This window comes from Pituophis catenifer, unplaced genomic scaffold (assembly GCF_029215685.1).
Source record: "Pituophis catenifer annectens isolate HBS135680 unplaced genomic scaffold, rPitCat1.0.hap2 SCAF_1, whole genome shotgun sequence".
NCBI classification, from domain to species: domain Eukaryota; kingdom Metazoa; phylum Chordata; class Lepidosauria; order Squamata; family Colubridae; genus Pituophis; species Pituophis catenifer.
In genome coordinates this window covers 41,550,270-41,568,723 of record NW_027256881.1, presented here as the reverse complement: position 1 = coordinate 41,568,723, position 18,454 = coordinate 41,550,270, and positions in this window count along the sequence as shown.

Here is an 18,454-nt window from a genome sequence, read left to right as displayed (position 1 = left end):
ATTTGCTTTAGGGAATAACTGAGGTGCTGCACCAGCCAAAGGGCTTCCAGACTAGATGGCTTCAGCCTGGAAATCTTTTGTCATGGAGGCAAGGTGCTTGCTAAAGGAAGAGGTGAGTGGGGCATTCTCTGCAGCACTCTCTAAACCAGGGGTGTCAAACTCTATTTCATTAGGGGCCGCATCAGGTTTGTGTTTGACTTTGGGGGGCCAGGTGGGTGTGGCCAGGGTGGGTGTGGCCAGCTCAACATCACTCGTGTTGGAGATGCTTGTGTCAGCCCAAGCGCTCTGCCAGTGAAAACGGAGCTCGGGAGGCTGCGACAGCCTCCTGCAATCCTCTGCCAGTGGTCCTCCCCAGCTCCATTTTTGCTGGCGGAGGGTTGCAGGAGGCTGTCGTAGCCTCCTGAGCTCTGCTTTTGCTGGCAGAGACATCGCGGGCCAATCCTTCGCTGTTTCCAGGCAGCCCCACAGACCAGATCTAAGCACCCTGGAAGGATCTGGCCCGCAGGCCTTGAGTTTGACACCCCTGCTCTAAAGCTTAGGACAAACAGTCTGGAGGTGGGGTAGCTCTGTTAGAGGTTGAAGCCAAACATCCCAACCACCCAGCCTGGAGGGCTTTGAGTACATGCCCAGAGTGCTCCAGCTGCTCATCGTCAATGCACACACTGTTTGCAATCTCCATCATTTGTCAATGTTGCCCAGGGGCAAAGATCTACAAGGGAAGGGTTTTCTTAGTCTTTTGTATTGTCAGCTTTGTGGGAAAAAACTGAGTGGAACTTAGAAGCAGACTGAGGTGGCTTTACTCATGGGGTGGAACCATGCTGTTTGGTAAAGCTTGGAAGAGGCATTTCTAAAACAAAATAGTAGGTTTCCAGAATTCAGTATTTTCAGGGATATAGACTAAATTGGGGGGGACTTGGAAAATAACCCTGTGTTGTGACCTAGGCTTCCTGAGTCATTAAAACACACGAATAGTCCCAAAAACCTCTTTTATTGCAACAGCTGTGAATTACGTTCATTCACAGCTGAGTCCCAATTAGTTGCAAAAAGTCCTTTGGGAGAAGTCCTTCGGGATAATCACCAACCTTTATCTCCCTTGACACTCTGCCAAAGACCTGTTTGGCAAAGCCACACGGATTCCAGAATCAAACAGACATGCTGACTGGGAACAGAATTAACAATGTTGCTTTCCTGCAAAATGCCCACATGTCTTTGCTCCTCTTTTAAGGCTTATGGGAGGGGCCAATCATCTCCAGGCCTTACTCCCGAGTCGTCCCTTTAGTTTTAACTGTTCTTGCCTTCTGGCAGCTCTGCGCATGCGCGCACTAGGAACGGGCTCCTCCTGTTCCTCTGCCTCTCTGCTGTCCGACTCTGGAGACTCTGGAGTCTGCGCATAACTCCCAGATAGCCCTGGCCCCATCTCTGCCTCCAACGCAGAGCCCTCATCCGGGCTTTCCCCAGACTCCAAGACTGGCCCATGGTCCTCCCCAGCCTCCTCACTGTCCAACTCCGTTGCCAGCTCTGCAGGCTGCTGGCAGACCACAACACCCTGAACAAGACAGTGAAAAGCGAGTTCAGTGTTGTTGCCAAGAAAACAATGGCAGTCCTCATCTTATGACTTGTTCATTCAGCCACTGTTCAAAATTACTATAGTGCTGAACAAGGGAGATTTGCAACCAATCCATAGAATTGCACACATTACAATGTCCTTGCAATCCTGTGCTTGTGAGTCACATGACCACCTTTTGGAGCCTTCCCTGCTGGTTTCCCACGAAGAAAGTCAATGGGGAAGCTGGAAGGGAAAATTACAAGTTGATTCCTGTAAGTTGCTTCCAATACTTTTTTTCTCCAAGGAGCCCAATTGCAGAATACAAGGTTCCACCTGTGCTTCCCAGTGCCTGCTTGCAGCACTTTATTCCCCATGCACCTTATATGGGACTCCCGCCCCTTCCCACTTAATGACCCACACAGCCCTGGGGTTACAATAATATTGGGGATTCCTGAGATTGCTGTCACTAAGCAATGCAGTCATGTGACATCACCCTTTATGATTGCAGTGGCTTAACAATGGCAATCTAGGCCTCAATTGTCAAAACAACCAGAGGACTACATGTACATACCAGGTTATCCATGTAGTCACCATGTAATTCAACTCAACTGAAGGAAGGAACACAATTCTGTGGTGCTTTCTAGGATTTTTATAGAATTATTTGCAGAGCCATTGCCAATGTTTTTGCAATCTTTTTCCTTAAGGACTATTACTAATACTCACTTTTTAGAAAGCAAGAAAATTCAATTAAGTTTATTACAAAGCTCTATTGACAATTTCAGTGCAACTCTATGGGGGCTCTATTAAAATGTCATTATTTAATTGTTGCTTTCCTTCAGAGAGTGTGTTACGACTCTTTTGGAATGCAATATGTAAATATTATGAATTATTTCTATGCAAACATAAGGGATTCCATGTTGGATATCATGATATGAAATCAAAATGGGATTTTTAAAATCTTTAATCTGCAGTAAATTCAGCAAAAATGAAAGGCTGAGGGTGTAAGAAAGAACTTGGATGGTGTGGCAAAATTTTGGCAACAAAATGATTCTCTGCCAGGATAGTTATTTCAGCTCAGTTCCAATTCTGGCTTGATTTTTATCTTAGCTTTGTGGGTTTTCTTTACCTTATATTTATTCTGCAGGAGATATGTTATAAATAATGGACTGAAGTCAATCTTACATGTTAGTGATTTTGCATTAGGTTATATACAATCTTCCATGTGGTGGATATTAATATTTTACAAGTGGACAGAGTTGGATCACAACAATTTTTTAAAAAAGTTTTCAGACAGCAAGAAGCAAAGAAAGGCAATCCATAAGCCCTATATCCCCTGGAGACCCTTCCACCAAAAATGGTTGTCATAATTTTATGAAAGCTTCAACATACTTTGGTTGTGCTTCTTGCCTTGGTGATGGGCCACTGTTAGGGTTTTTAACTTTGAAGAACACGGCCAGGACATTCTTCCAGAAGTACTGTTCTTCTCCATAAAAGACTTCCCCAAATAACTTTTTAAAAGCATATGTAAACTCTTAGCCAGCTAAATCAACCTGTGTCAATACACGGACCTGGCTTGCATGCAGACCAAGGGGAGATGCAAAGGAGGACTTCCTGGGTTATAGTCACAGATATCTTCCCTTTTTCTGGATGTGGGCTAATTTTGAATTTTGACTTAGGTTGAGTCCATTCCCAGCATTTCTTTTCCAGTGATGCAACTCCCTAAATGGTTAAAGCAGCTCAGCTGCTAGGTCAGTCTTTCCCAACTCCCTAGATGTATTGGATTGAATTCCCATTTTCATCAGTCAGCATCCCTTCCCAACAAAAACTGGACAAGGCTGCATTAGACTTTATGGTTCAATATACATATAAAATACAACTACTCCAAAATGCAACATATACTCGTTTGGTGGTGGCGCAGTGATAAGAATGCAGTGTTGCAGGTTAACTCTGCCCACAGCTCAACGTTGATTTGGCCTTCCATCTTTCCGAGGTTGGTAAAATGAGGACACAGATTGTTAGGGGCAATATGCTGACTCTGTAAACTGCTTAGAGAGTGATGTAAAGCACTACGGAGTGGTATCTAAGTCTAAGTGCCATTGCTGTTGCTCAGAAGCAATCATTAGCCATGGTGGCCCTTGCAATACTGCAGGCAATTCACTGTTCACTCCAGGAGTTCAATCCTCACTGGCTCAAGGTTAACTTAGCCTTCCAACCTTCCAAGGTTGGTAAAATGAGGACTCGGATTGTTGGGGGCAATATGTTGACTTTGTAAACTGTATACAGAGGGCTGTAAAGCACTGTGAAGCAGTATATAAGTCTAAGTGCTATTGCTATTAGGGGACTTTTTATATCCATATTTTTGGCTGTATGTATAACCTTAATGGAAAAATGCAAGGTTGCCAAAATGAAAGTAATTCTGATTTAACTGCATGGTGTGGTACAGACTACTTGTCTACTTGTCTAGAGAGGAATTAATTGACAGTGAGTGAATTGCACTCCATTTGTAGGACCTGTTCTAAGCCTTATTGAAATCAATGAGAAGCTGCTATTGACTTCCTATGGAGCTGGATCCAATCTTGTAGCTGTAAAGGTCACTTCATTTAATTCTTGGTCTCTTTTTATTACAATTGTTGCTAAAAGGAAAAGAAATGATTTTCAATCAATGTTCTGTGTTCTCTCTCATCACATACTCAAGGGGCTTTTCATAGAAATGAAGGCAGAAGTAAGATACATCTTTCTTTAGTAGTTTTTCTTCTTAGGGTTGCTAAAACTGACCAAAAAGGAATGAAATATTTTGGTTGGGTTTTTGATACTTCGCCAGAGTTTTCTATATAAATGTACATCTGAAAGATTTTATGTTTTATAAAGTAAAAATTAGTATTGTCACCATTCTTTGGGTCATATACTCTAAAAACTGGTGATGATGAATATGTACCTATAGGAATTAGAGATAAATATGATTTTTAATTGGTTTTATGTTTTGAGAACCTGTCAAATTTATCTTCTAACTTTTTCAATGTATATCTAATCCTTCTATCAACTGGGCTCAGAAGAGGGTTAAAATTTTAAATTAATAAATGCTCTATAAACAAAATATCATAAAATAGAATTATCAGATCTAAGATGCACACTAATTTGTATAGCCTTAGAGAGGAAAGCAAAGAGATAATTTCCCATGTCTCTTTGCTGCCCTCTACTGGCTGACTGGATGTTTGCAGCCCAATTATGGTAACTCCATGTAAGGTAGCTAAATTTGCTATCTCTTCATTTGAGTATTCTATTTTGCTTGTATCCAAATGTGACAGAAAGCAGAGATGAACTGATTAATCATCTAGGTAGATGGTCCATCCAAGGAGTTCTTTGAGCACTAATCTTGTAAATGGCTCAATTTAAATCCTTGTTTTTTAATCAGCAATGCCTGTGGCAGTGAATTAGAGTTGCTATTTCTTCTGGCAGAACCCTGGCTTCTAACAATTTCCCAGCAGGCAAGTAAAATATATCCTTTCCACACTTGATAGCTGTATCTATTGAATTTGGCTACGGCAAGGACAACTTCATTCAATTTGATTTTTTTTTTTTAAAAAAAAAGTAGAATTTAATAATTTCATATGGTTGTTCATATCTGATGGTAATAACTTGCTATGGAAACCCTCACATGTAAAAAGAATCCAAGCCAACATGTTCTCAAAAAAGAGTATTATAGCATTTTTAGCTCTAATTCAACATCAGATTTTCTGGACTATAACATTTTGATCAGATTAATGCCATGAAAGCTGATGCCAGAATAATGGGTGAACTCTTAAAAGTGTGACAAAAGTCTTAATATTTGTAGCAGGGCTTTTGTTGTTGTTTATTGGCTATGTTATCTACCACAATCCCATGAATCTCATCTGTTAATCAACAATAGCCTTGTGCTTCTGAAAACTCACCTGGTGTGTGTGTCTATAAAGAGGGTCTAAAAATTGTGTGATCCAAGTGCCACCTTTTAAAAAAAGGCATCAGGGTAAAAATAGGTAAGATGGTGGCCATCCCTGTGTGATTAAGATCCTACCCCCAAATAGGTGGTTCTTTCATCAAGTAGTTGCAGCTGCCATCTTGACTTTTTTTGAACTCTCCCCTCCATGGACACCCTGATTTACTTGATATATGGAGAATCATTAGGAGCTCTTATGTTTTTGCTCAGACTTCATTATTATCCATTTTAGGAGACAGATGTAAATAGTAGTTTGGAAGGCTGGCAGAGAAGGAACTGACAGTCATAGGTATATTCATCCAATAGCATTCACTATCGATTGGCACTTTATTGCATTTCAGCAAAATAATAGCATCACTAATAAGAGTAATAGTAGTAGTAGTGATTTTTTCCTGGCCCATTGTAATTTCCTCAAAAGTACCCATTTTTTTTTTTAATTTGATTTATATGCCGCCCTTCTCCAGAGACTCAGGGCGGCTTACAGTGCATTAAGCAATAGCCTTCATACTTTTGTATATTTATACAAAGTCAGCTTATTGCCCCCACAAACTGGGTCCTCATTTAACCTACCTTAGAAAGGATGGAAGGCTGAGTCAACCTTGAGCCTTGGAGAGATTCGAACCAGCAGTAAATTGCAGGCAGCTGTGTTAATAACAGGGTGCTTTAAACCACTGTAGTACCAAGGCTCTGATTTCCAAATCCTGTAATTTTGTAATCCATTAATCAGACATTAGATGTTGGTGAACCAAAATTCCCAGTCATCAAGGCTAATGATATTAGACCTTGCGAGTTGGGATGTAATAAAACATTGGGAGCACCAATATCTCCATAGTTCAACCTTGAGCTATGTATATTTTCTTCTATTGGCACATTGGGAATTGTAGTTTGGCAACACCTAGTGGATCACAACTTCCTTCTCTTGGTTCACCACTAATTCTGCTCACACTAAAGAAAAGCTTGAGCTAGTGGGAGAATATGACACTTACTTAAAACTTTAATGCAGCCCAGAATCTGCTAACGTATCTGATCCCACCTACCACAATCTCTCAATCAAGCACATTGTCTAAGAATCTTCATTGCCAAACAACAGGATGGCATCAGGTTAGGGGAGACTAGTATAGTCCAGTCTGAATGATGGGAGTAGCTTTATGTAACAAAGTAAGAGGTGCAAAATAAAATAAAAACATCCACAGAAGGGTTTCTGGAGATTGATGCTTATAGCCGAAAAAGAGAATTTTTGCATTTTAAATAGGAGACTGCAACCTGATCTAGCTGTATTCCACATAACAGAATGATATCCCCCTCCCTCGATGAACACTCAGAAAGTACAATGAAGGAAAAAGTGCTGAAGGGATTCATCCAATATGACCACAACAACATATCTTCCTGTTCTACCCCAGTGGGTTGAATTATGATGGAGAGAAAAGCAGGGATACATGATATAAGAAACTGTATGGAATGGTTGAAGCTATATTAATTTCCCCATTCTGACTCCTCTGCAATCATAGAGACCTCTATTACCACACATAACTATAACTATACTACAACCAAAAGCTAGGTGTGAGAGATGACAGTTGTAACCCAACATATCTAGGAGGCAGCAGGTTAAATAGTCTGGGCTCCTGAATGGTTTCTCAGCCCTGAATGTCAATTGGTGACCATAATAGGCCATAGGACAGAAAAGGACTATTATATAAAGGATGAATTGTTTTCAGTTCCAATTATCATTCCGAGCAGGTTAAGGCATCCAACTACCTAATGACAAGCCCTGAGGATTTAAAATAAATTCAGAAACAAATAATACAGGGAAGCTTTAACTCAAACCTCCACTTGATTCAAATTACTCATGCTACGGCAGTTTAGCTAGGCATTTCCTTTCGATGTGTTTGATCAAAACTGGCAGACAAAATGCAGTGAGTGGTGACAATTTATCCTTTTGAGTGGAGAGGAGGAAAAGAGCAGGACACGGTATGATCTTACAAGTGCTTTTCCCCAACATGTGCTGCTTAGGTGAACACATCACCCCAAAGGATTCACACATGTAATAATAATGTGACCTTGGAAAGTTACAGATCAAGAACCAGAAGTGAGTTTGCTCCCCCAGGAGAAATGCCAGTCAAATGCTGGTAGCACAGTGATGTGCATTTATTTAGCAACAATTCAACTGACCTTGTATTTTATGTTCCTTTCCTAAAAGAAAGGGAAATTGGTATAAGTGTTACAAATGATGCCAAAGAACAGAGCATGCCAATATTATACACATGATATTATATTATAGAATTTAGATTTCACTACAGAGCAATATCGCACACAACAGAAGGCAAAATTCATTCTTGGAACTTCTAGATACCAGAATTGTATTAGATTGAACAGGGTTTTTGTTACTGGAGGAGAGATTTTTCAGGTGAAAGTTTCTTGATGGTAAGTGTCATTCAGCAATGGATCCCAAGATCTTCCTTGCTAGAAATCCTCAAGCAAATGCTCAATGACAATTACATATGTCCTTATAACTTAAAATATCCTTTAAAAAAAAAGAATATCACCATACCTTTTTTTAAATTTTAAAAGATGCTACAAGGGGCTTTGCTGATTTTGTTATGGAAGACTAAGTACAGGTGTCCCATTGGAAACTGCGGTAATAGCAACTTGCCAAAATCAACAACTAAACAAAGAATTTTAATTTAAAATTAATTTTAAATTTAATGCATGAATTTTTGGTCCATATATTAGCTTCTCTCAGTTGAATGTTATCTTGAATGTTTAGATTGTCCCCAAAGGAGTAGATGGAAATAATGACAATTGCCCATTATTTTCAGGATGCATCAATGAGTATGGGACTACTGGATCTTCCCTGATGTCATTGCAGATTTATGGAAATATATAGAACTGCAAAAATATGTATCCTTCTGCCTGAAAATTGTCTCTGCTCTCTTTTGGGAGTGGGTAAGAGGTGGTGGGCATGAAACGAACCCAGGAGACAATGTGTTAGTTGAAAGGACAAACCATGGGGAAGAAACGGTAACAGCTGAGTTTGGTCTGCAGATAGTGTGGAGACGTCTTCACACACTCCTTTTGTTACCCTTTCATAAAACACTATAGATACAGTACTATGCTCCTTAAAAGCTGTGGTGGAATACAATCTCATTTGTGTGTGTGTATGCCTTCTGCTCAGTATTGACTCCTGACAACTGCCTGGATTAGTGTATGCAGTTTTCTTGGCAAGATTTCAGAAGTGGTTTTCCATTGCTTGGTTCCTGGGGCTGAGACAAAGTGACTGGGCCAAAGGTCACACAGTAGGCTTTGTGCCTACAGAACTCAGTGTCCTGGTTTCTAGCCTGCTACCTTAACCACTGCAGGGGAAAATTACTTGTATTCTTGATCATGAACTCACAGTGTAAAGGTTGTTTAAATCTTAAGCTGAGTGAAAGGAGGCCTGTGTCATGTAATCATGGAGAAACATTGGGATTGGCAGAGCATTATGGTGTCACTCAACTAAGAAGGGTAGAAAGGGTCTGAGTTACTGCTATGATTTCAGTACAATATTGCAATAGTACTTGTTGTGTTACAGCAGAGTAGAGAAAGTGACATTTGGCAGAATAATGTGGATCCCATCTAAGCCCTCTCTGGTATCAATAACATTCAGCAGAAATTTCAGAGAGAGAGGTGGGGGGGGGGGGGGAAAGAAAAACAATTGTGTAGTGTGTATATGAGGAGGGACTGTGTATAGGCTGACTCTTCCACAACTTCTTTTATGCCAAGCCTACCAGGCAAATGGCAGCTGGCCTGCACATTTTTTCCAAGTCCAGTGTCTTGTTTTACATGAACTACAAGAATTTGTGACTCTTCCAAAGAGCTTACTGTTGTTGACTTATCCACAAGCTTGCCTTGAAATTCTTGATTTGCACATCTCAAGGGAGATTCCATTACTGATTGGCAAGATTTGTCTGACCATTCAAGAAATATCCAAAGCACTTCAGTACACAGAATTGAAATATATATTCTGTGAGATGGAAATGTATAGAAGTCCTGAATTATTTAGATACAGTATGTGTGTACATATGTGCTGGTGGCTCAGTGTAAATTTTACTGGGAACATAACTCATCTTCTGCTTTGTCCTTAGAAGATATCTCTTGGTTGCCACCTACATTTGCTACCATTGTCACATGGCCTATAATTACAAATATTTGCTTACTGCCCCTACAAAATTTGCAAGGTTGGGGGTGTTGTCCTCAACTGGATCTAATATCTTCAAGACTTCTTCAAAATCATGAGCAGCCTGCTACTGAAAAGGACCTTTGTTTATAAGGCAGTTCCTCCTGAAAAACCTTTGCCAGCCAATGTACAAAAAAACACTCCTTCCTTGGAGTATTTATCTGAATAACCATAGCAAATGAGAGAAATGCTTTGAAATGCTTATGATTCTCCTGCTGAAGCCATTAAAAAAAAGGCATAGTGTTCAACACATAAGATGTTTTTGCAGCACAAGAACTGTTACTAACCTTCCTTTTCTCCAAGAAGCTTGCAAAAATTGGCACACTTCTGTTATAACTTAGTTACTCACCAGCTAACCAATGTTGAAAGTAGGGCTCAATCTAAAGCTATCCATTAGGAATTCATGGATGACTAAGATACGAAGACTTTGTCTGACAGGCTAATTGATAATGGAGACTATTTGTAGCTCAGGATTGACATGTGGGGTCCTTGGTGCTCTCTGAGCTTGGTTGTTTTTCTTGAAGACATTTCATTACCCTAACTAGGTAACATCATCAGTGCTAGTAAGGAATGGGGTTTGCTCTCAGTTTATATTCTGGCGGCTTGCCCTGTCAGTGTTGGTGGGAGTGGTTTTGGAGGTTCTTTGATTGGGCTCTTTACTGTTAGCTTGTTTTGCAGTTCCTTGATTGGGGTATTGTTTACCTCTTGATTGTTGGTCTGATGGTAATCTATGCTATGGATGTGGAAAGGGCTGCAACATTGAATGAGACCATGCTTTCATCCTCATGATCATCTTGACAATTAAACCTGATGCTAATATGGATCCAGGGAAGGCAGAGCAGCCTAACTCAAACAGATAATTTGCAAGGGTTTAGCAGTTGTCACACTGGCTGCCATCTCATATGGGGGGAGGGGAGCAGCTGTTTGTCCCAAACAATTGAGGTTATTGTAGTGGAGAATGCAAGAGGCTGCTGGCAAATGTAGGGCATGCCAAGCCTTCACAGACCACAGCACTCAAAAGCTCCATCAGGGCTGGCCGGGGCTCCTAACATGGACTTCACATGAAATACAAATGAGCAGCATCTGTTTCTGCTCTTAGGAGCACCATGTGCATGACACACCATTAGCCACTGGCTAAAAACTGGGTGATAGGATCAGGGCTGGGTACTTCAGTGAACTGAACAGTGGAAGGAATGCCGCTCTGGGCTGGGAAGGAGCAGAAGGAAACGGGGAGGACCCTGATTCCGAACAGCCAGAATATTTGTCTTCATGTGGAGGTGTCTGCCCGCATGAGTCACATTTATTTTTATACCTGAGAGTTGAATGGGGGTTACAACTGGAGGACAGAAAGGAAAGGTGCCATGAGATTTTTTCCCATATTTTTTTTGCTATATTTATATGACCAATTATTAACATGTGCTTCCCAAGCTGATTATGTATCAGATTAAAATACAGGAAATTAAAAACATTTTTTTAAAAAATGAAAACCTTTATTAACTATAGTGAGAGTTCAGAATTGGTTTGTTTGAAAAAGTTGTTTAGTTGTTCAAAAAAGACCAGGTGAATTTAAAAAATTATTTGGAGGGGGGGGAAAATCTATGCATGTGCTGACAATTGAACTGCTGGTGTGTAGTGGCTTCTGCTCCTTGTAGCAAACAAATAGGTTTCTTGATTATGTTCTAGAACAGGGGTCTCCAATCTTGGCAACTTTAAGACTTGTGGACTTTAACTCCCAGAGTTCATCAGCCAGCTGAATTTGAAGTCCACAAGTCTTAAAGTTGCCAAGATTGGAGACCTCTGTTCTAGAACATAATCAAGAAACTGAGCTGACCACTGACAGTGGGAAAGGTTACACAAATCTGGTTTACAGCTTTACTTGAACCACAGGTAAGCCTCATTTAATGACTGCCTCACTTAGTGATCATTCAGTGGTGATAAAAAAAGTAACTTGGCAACCAATCCTCATGTATATGACCTTTGTAGGTCTGTGTAAAGCAACGGAAATCTGAAATAAAATCATAAGCATAGTATGTAGTTCCACTTAGTTACTGCTTCGTGACCAAGTTGCCAGCCCCAGTTGTGGTCACTAAATGAGGACTACTTGTAGTGAAAAGGAAAAATAGAATTAAATGTTACTCCATGGCAAAAGAAATTTATGGAAAATCTGGAGACTGGAAGAATGAGTGAGTCAATGGATAATTCTTCTCTTTGGGAATTCAGACTATTGTTAAAATAAACATGGAAGCTGAAGGATATTGAGATCTGCTGCTAGTGTTCTGCAATTTACATAGAACATAGTTAAAAATCCAAGAAGGATTCTTAACTTTACCTGTACAACTTCCCCTTTGCAAAGTTTTGCACTGTGCTATAAAATAGCTTAAGAGAGCTATCTCAGATTCTTCAATTTGGAAACAGAGCCACATAGTGCCTACCCTATACCAATATATATAAAAGCAAGTTAGATACATAATGGAATATTTTTAAGCCCATGCAAGCAAAAGTAATCTAAGAAGGAACAACTTGCACTGGATTGATCTTCTTGAAGTTAACTGCTTAAAGCTGGCTAGAATCATTTATGGTAAGTTGCTTGGCACCAAGTTAGTGAAATTTTATAATGGTGCAGCATTATTATAGCTTTTATGTAAGCTAAAGGAATCTAAATCCTTTAGATAATGCAGAGCTGTCAAACTTGATTTCATTGAGGGCCACATCAGGGTTGTGTTTGACTTGGGGGAGCGGCTGGAGGGGTGTGGCCAGGGGGGGCATGACTAGCTTGACATCATTTGTGTCGACAGCCTGAGAACTCTGCCACAAAAATGGAGCAACTGTGGGCTGGTCCACTGTTTCCAGGATGCCCCTGGAGGCCAGATCTAAGTACCTCACGGGCCAGATCTGGTTTGTGAGCCTTGAGTTTGAAACCCCTGAGATAATGGGATCAGTTCACTCTAAGATTATTTCTTATTTGAATCAAAAGCTGATGTCAGAATACACCGAAAGACCAACCAAGAGAGGTACAATGAACAAGAAGTTTTCTGCTGACTTGGTTCCCTTCCTGCAATGGCACAATGTTGATAAAAAAAGGAGCAGTTGTGCTGTTGTGGGTCCCAGCCACCATCTTGCTTTTTGGACAATACCCCTGGACAGCTAGCATGTTGTTTAAATGTTCTGGAAGTTGAACACGTAAGGAGGGGAGAAAGTTATTAGTCAATAACTGAGTCATCACTCCCCCCCCTCCGATTTAAATTGAATAACCTTGGAAAGGAGTTAAAGTGTAATTTCACCAACTATCCAAGCCAAGCTCTCAGCTATAGTCACTTAACACATTTCTTCTTGCCTTCAGGAATGGAGTGAGTAAATGTTTCAAATATGCTGCTTCTTAGACCATTTGGGATATACTCATTCCACCTCTCTTTTTCTCTTACACACACACACACAAAAGAAATGGGGAGGCTGTAGTCACACATTGGTTCTTTAAGTGGCTTATAACATTGTAACACCAGAAAGGTCCTCACCACTTACTGTTTTCTAAAATGCTTCAGTGCCATTTAAAGCATTTTACCCTGGGTCATCTCCCAAGGTGGTCTACAATAAACAGCATTAATCTATTGCAAGTATAAACACAGTGTAAATGTGTAAAGCACTTTAAATGCTCACCTTCTCGGTTCCAGTCATCCCTCGGGGACAGGCAATCAAGAGGCTGCTAGCACTGTTGCCTTTTCCTAACAGAGGATAAATGTTTAATAGCTGCAATGCAAGCAGCAATCCAACAGGTGGGGCTTCCTATTCTTGCATTCCCATGCCAGGAAAGAGACATCTAATGTGGATCTAGCTTACTGTGATCCTGTCAAAAGTCCAGTTGGAAACCCAACCAGATGATGACAGTTACTCTAGCTGCAGCTTGAAAAAGTTGTTGATTTAAGAACATTGAAAGATTTATATTGGATAGGTCTAAAACGTCCATTTCCTGTATCCTGCAGTGACTGGCTGTTAAGACTTATGCCAACCTGTGGCTGTGGAACAGATGCATATTATATCTAATGTTGCAGAAGTTTTGAAGCAACTGTGTTATTTGGGGGAAATAGACACAGTTGCTTTAATGAGTGCTGTATTCCCATTCCAAAGCATTTTAAAGTACCTCTTCCAAATCAGATCTGAAGCACAGATTATGTGGTTTCTTGTGGAAATCTTTCTGAAGTGTAAAAGAGGAATGGTTCTGGTCAATATGAAGTATATGTTTGAAGACACTTATGTTTGTTTAAAGACTGGCTGCATTGTCTTTAAATGATCTTCATTTGTTTCTGCTGTTTTTTTTTTCTTTTTAGCACAATTCAAACTCCTGGAATTATTAGGTGGACTGAAGAATTCTGCTAGAGTCATGCTTCAAATTCTATGGCCACCCTGGACTAAATCAGATTTAAGAAGTGCTCCTCACAAGTGGAGCAAATGGTACATAAGTGAATTAGGGGGGTTTGGAGATTCTGACGGTCAGAATCAGTCTGATGTAGTGGTTAAGGAATCAGGCTAGAAATCAGGAGACACTGAGTTTTAGTCCAAACTTAGGCATAAAGCCAACTGGGTGACTTGGGCAAGTTGTCCTTACAGTTCTCTATTTTTTTTCCAGCTGATTAATTTTCACCTCCATCTTGGATGAATTTCCAATAATTAAAGCCCAGATATTTTCTCTGCTTTTTAGCATCTTTGTTTGATTTCAAGGTATTCATATTTTTTTCCTTGTGCTCCAGCCAGAGTAACAGATAATAAGAATTCTTTTCTCTACCAGTTCAACTGTTCTCTTTGGCTATGAATGAAAGAGACAAAACCAGGCATCTTTACAGAAAAGCAGCCAGCATAGGAGTTATGCTAGTTCAATATGCATAAGGGCATGGGTTCAAACCAGCATTATATTGGAGGCTTAAGCAGGCTTTGTAGGCCAAAGATCTTTTTAATCAGAAGCAGCTAAAATACCAGCGTCAGCCTTGCCTGATTGGAAATCGCTGGATCACAATTACCCATGCTGTTGTAACCTCCCTTTTAGACAACTGCAATGCATTATTTTATCAATGTGCCTTTAGAAAAAGCTTGGAAACAGCAATGGGTTCAAAGCAGTGCCCCTTGATTTTCCACCGGGAGTAAGTAGTTTAACCAGACTGCCCTTTAAGCTGCACTGACTTTCAAATCCATTTCCAGGTCAGAGTTGAAGTGCTGAGGCTTAGCCACAATGGTTGGGACCATGCTACCTAAAAGATGTCACAGCAAGTAGTAGCATCTGTACCAGAGATGCTGGTCTAGATGAGGGAAACTGAGTTCAAAGCACAGAGGATTACTGGGTGACTTGGGCAACTGATCCCTCCTAGCCCAGCCAACACTTCACATAGTCGTTGGTAAAAACTGCACTAATTGCCACCTTGACCTCTTAGGACAGGGGTGTCAAACTCACTTGTCACTGCAGTGTCACATGACATATCGGGATCCCCCCCTTTGCTAAACCGGGCGTGGGTATGGCCAGCGTGTAACGCATCCGGCCCATTGGCTGGCAGCTTGACAGCTCTGTTTAGGAGAAAAGCAGAAGATGGGCAAAATAAATAAAGTATGCTACTACTTTCATCAGTATGAGCATCCAAGCCATTGAAATAGTCTTAAGATCTGAATCTTTAATTTTGGAGCTCCAGTACAAGTTGTTCCTTCTTAGGGTTACTTTTGCTCATATGGGTTTAAAAATGTTCCATTATGTATCTAACTTGCTTTTATATATATTGATTGCATGCATCCCAGGGATCTTTATTTTGGGATGAGAGATAGATATTTGCCAAATTCCTAAATAAAGTTCAGTGAGTGACCTTTCAGCTTCATCAACCTCATGGAATTGGAGCAAGGATGACAGTGGAAAGAAAAACCTCGGTGCTCAAGCTGAAGTGAGGAAATTTATAATACAAATGTCATTAAAGACAGCTATTCTGCATTTATTGTTCCCATTCCCTTCAAAACACAAGATAAATAATGAGATAAAAACCTCTAACTGGCTTGCCAGACTAGATTTCCCCAAATTCTGGAACAGTAGATTCATGGTAGTTAAAATAGTATAAAGTCTGCACTATTAATCTTCTCATCGTTCCCACCACCCATCTCCTTCCACTTATGACTGTATGACTGTAATTTTGTTGCTTGTATCCTTATGATTTATATTGATATTGTTTCCTGATTGCTTATTTGTACCCCATGACTATCATTAAGTGTTGTACCTTATGATTCTTGATGAACATATCTTTTCTTTTATGTACACTGAGAGCATATGCACCAAGACAAATTCCTCGTGTGTGTTCAATCACACTTGGCCAATAAAAAATTCTATTCTATTCTATTCTATTCTATTCTATTCTATTCTATTCTATTCTATTCTATTCTATTCCATTCCATTCCATTCCATTCCATTCCATTCCATTCCATTCCATTCCATTCCATAAAACTAGTGCTTTAGGATTTAGACTACCAGCATTTTCATCCTGTTAGGGATCTGTTAGGACTGCAACTCCCAGAAGCCTTAGCCAGTGCAATCTTTGGCTAAGCTTGCTGTGAATTCCAGATCTTAGAGTCTCTATCACATCTGGAGAGCATTATGTTCAGGAAGACTGATACCTTTCTATTTGGTGATTTTTTTGGCTCAGAAATTCAAGATCATATAGACTACTTCATGTTTATTTTTTGCTTCCACTTCAGTATTATTCCCTTCCAGAAGTATTGTCTTTGGAATGAGAAATTTGAAGAACTTCTGTGACCAAGTGCTAGAATCTTGTTCTGGCTTTTATATGACATCCGTCTGGAGAAATGACAGAACAATTAACCAGTGGAACAACTTGCCTCCAGAAGTTGTGAATTCTCCAACACTGGAAGTTTTTAAGAAGACATTGGACAAGCATTTGTCTGAAATGGTATAGGGTTTCCTGCCTGAGCAGGGGGTTGGACTAGAAGACCTCCAAGGTCCCTTCCAACTCTGTTATTCTATTCTAAATGCTATCAGACACAACCTGTTTTCAGCTGTGCCACCCATCAATTGGAGAGAATGTGCTTGCAAAAATATGTCTACATAAATTTGGCAAAGTTATATACAACATGCAAAGAGAAAAATGAAATACTGTACTTTAAGTAAAAAAAATGGCTCTTGTACTAAAACCAGCCTTTTCCAGTGCATGAAGCTGAACTGGTCACAATTCCCACTTAATAGATAGCTGGATAAAAATTATGATTGTAGCTTAATTTACCTGCAGGACATCAAGTTGATGAAGGCTAGTACTGACTAATGGCTACTGTATTTATATGACTTTATCTTTCTAAGAATATAGTGTTCTGCTTCTGAGGAATACTGGAATAATCTTACATGAGAGTCTTATCTAAATCTTGTTTTAATCTCCTTTGGATGCTCTTCTAGAATGTAGACCCATTAATTTTCTCAGCACTATGGTAGGGTATTGCTACCATTTTGGAGAACAATTTTGCAGTTGGCTTGCAAAATAAAGGTGATACGAAAATTAACCATATGTGCTTTCAGCTTTTTAAATGCTTCACACATATTTCCTCACTATAATCCTTATGACAATTTTTGAGGATAGGACAGAATTATCCTCTGTGTATATTTTGGGCTATTGCAGTTTCCCCAAGGTCATCTAAATTTGAATTATGGCATTTCTGACAAGTACTAAATGTCTTAGCCACTAACTCTTATAGAAACATGTGAGATGTACAAAATAGTTCTTGGTGGAAAAACCTATGGCCATTACTCCATTAAAAATATTATCTGAGATTCTGCAGGTTAAGTATGCATGTTAAATTCTCTGCTTTTTCAGAGCAACCAAAATCTCATTTTTAAGTGAATTCTGTCACAGGGAGGAAATGGGAGGAACGCCTAACATAGAGTTTGTTACATTGCTAAATAGCTGCATACAATTCTAAAAGGTGGTAACAAGTTGCTTTGAGAAAAAATAATTTGCAAGAAAGGGTTAGCAATGAACGTGCCAATGCTGTGTATTTATCACAGCTATATTATACAAAAAGCCATCCCAGCAGGGCACAGACCTAATAAATGTGTATTTAAGTCAGGTAAGAATCAACCACTGAGGTAAGCAGCCATCAACATACAGTCACACATGTCATTATGCAAAGTGCTAAATAAACATATGCTTCTTTATGCTTTGTTGAATGCAGCCACTATAGAGACCAAAGCAACTGATGATAATTAAATTAGCACTGTTGGAGCTGGACTGCAAAAATCCAGACAACCACTAAGTGTCACCAAAGAGTTAAAGAAGACCAGACTGCTGCTTTCTAGTAGCTCCCTGGATTTTGAGAACTGATAGCACCTTAGTCCTAGATATGAACTGCAAACAATATTTGCTTTTATAACAAATTTCACTGGTCTGTGTTTGAGGAATAAATTCTCTGCTTTGCCAGCAGATGGCGGTGAGGCTTTACCTTCAGCAGATTTTACAAGACACAATTTCTCAGAAGAAATACTGCAAGAACTTTCAGCACAAACCCCATTTAATTGATGCTGCAAACATGAGTGCATTAATCAGATATTCTCAGGAAGCCTGCAAGTGGCACAGTATATACGACCATGCAGTGCTTGACAAAATAAAAACAATTTTTATTGACATAACTTCTCTGAGGAAAACAGCATATTTTTAAAAACTAAACAAGGTTAGTTTTCTTGTATCCAAATAATACAATT